This window comes from Pleurodeles waltl, chromosome 7, assembly GCF_031143425.1.
Source record: "Pleurodeles waltl isolate 20211129_DDA chromosome 7, aPleWal1.hap1.20221129, whole genome shotgun sequence".
In the NCBI taxonomy this organism is placed as follows: Eukaryota; Metazoa; Chordata; class Amphibia; order Caudata; family Salamandridae; genus Pleurodeles; species Pleurodeles waltl.
In genome coordinates, this window is record NC_090446.1 from 14,422,322 (window position 1) to 14,423,336 (window position 1,015).

A 1,015-nucleotide genomic window follows, 5' to 3' on the forward strand; every position below is an offset into this window, starting at 1 on the left:
AACCTTTTCACGCACAAGTTCCCCAACCCTGGGAATCCAGCCGGTAGGTGTTACTGGCACATCCTTAATTCCTGTGGAGGCAGCATTTTTAGAAGAGTTATCTTCACGGAACTGCTGTAATTCCTGTAAAACAGTGACACGATCATTTATGTCAAAAGATGTCTCCACCGCCTCCACACAAGATCCGGACCAAACATTTGTGTTCCAAACAGGCACTCATATGAAGTACGACCCCCCAGGGACCTTTGAGGCATGTTATATAGTGCTCTCTGAACTCCATACAGGGGGGTTAGCCAACTACGACCCGTACCTAAGACTCTGGCTGTTAAGGATTGCTTTGAATCGCGGTTTAATCACTCCACGACAGAATTTCCCTTGGGATGAAATGGAGACGAGAACTGGAGCTGGACCCCAAACGAAGCCATGGTGTCCCTGAATGCCCTTGAGGTAAAAGCAGGACCCTGGTCCGAATGGAATGCCGCAACTGCATATGTATAGACAAAGACTCGCAAATCTTTAATAACAGGCCAAGCGTCAGCCGAGCGTTGTGGCCACACCCACACAAATCTAGAGCGAGAATCTACAGCGACGAGTATATATTTGTATGCACTATCCGGTGTTAGTGGACCGCAATGATCCAAGTACACACATTGTAATGGTCTGTTTGATATTAAGAGGGGTGTCTGAGGCGGGCGCTTAGCTGTTGAAACTTTAATTTGTTATCAGATGTCGCAACAAAGGACATACTGCTTAGTCTCTTTATAGAGACCAGGCCCCCAATAACGGGCCTGCAATAGCGAAATTGTAGCTGCCACGCCAGCATGTGCAGATGCCACCCCCTCATGCGCTGCTTTAATCAAATTGTGGCCTTACATCTTTATTGGGGATGTCGCATACGCCTACGCTTGGAATTTTAACTTCAGCCTTCAGCATACTTCCCATGAAGTATTGGTATTTGTTAGGAAATCCTTTAGGATAAGGCGTGCCATCAACCGTAGCTTTTATGGCAGCCATA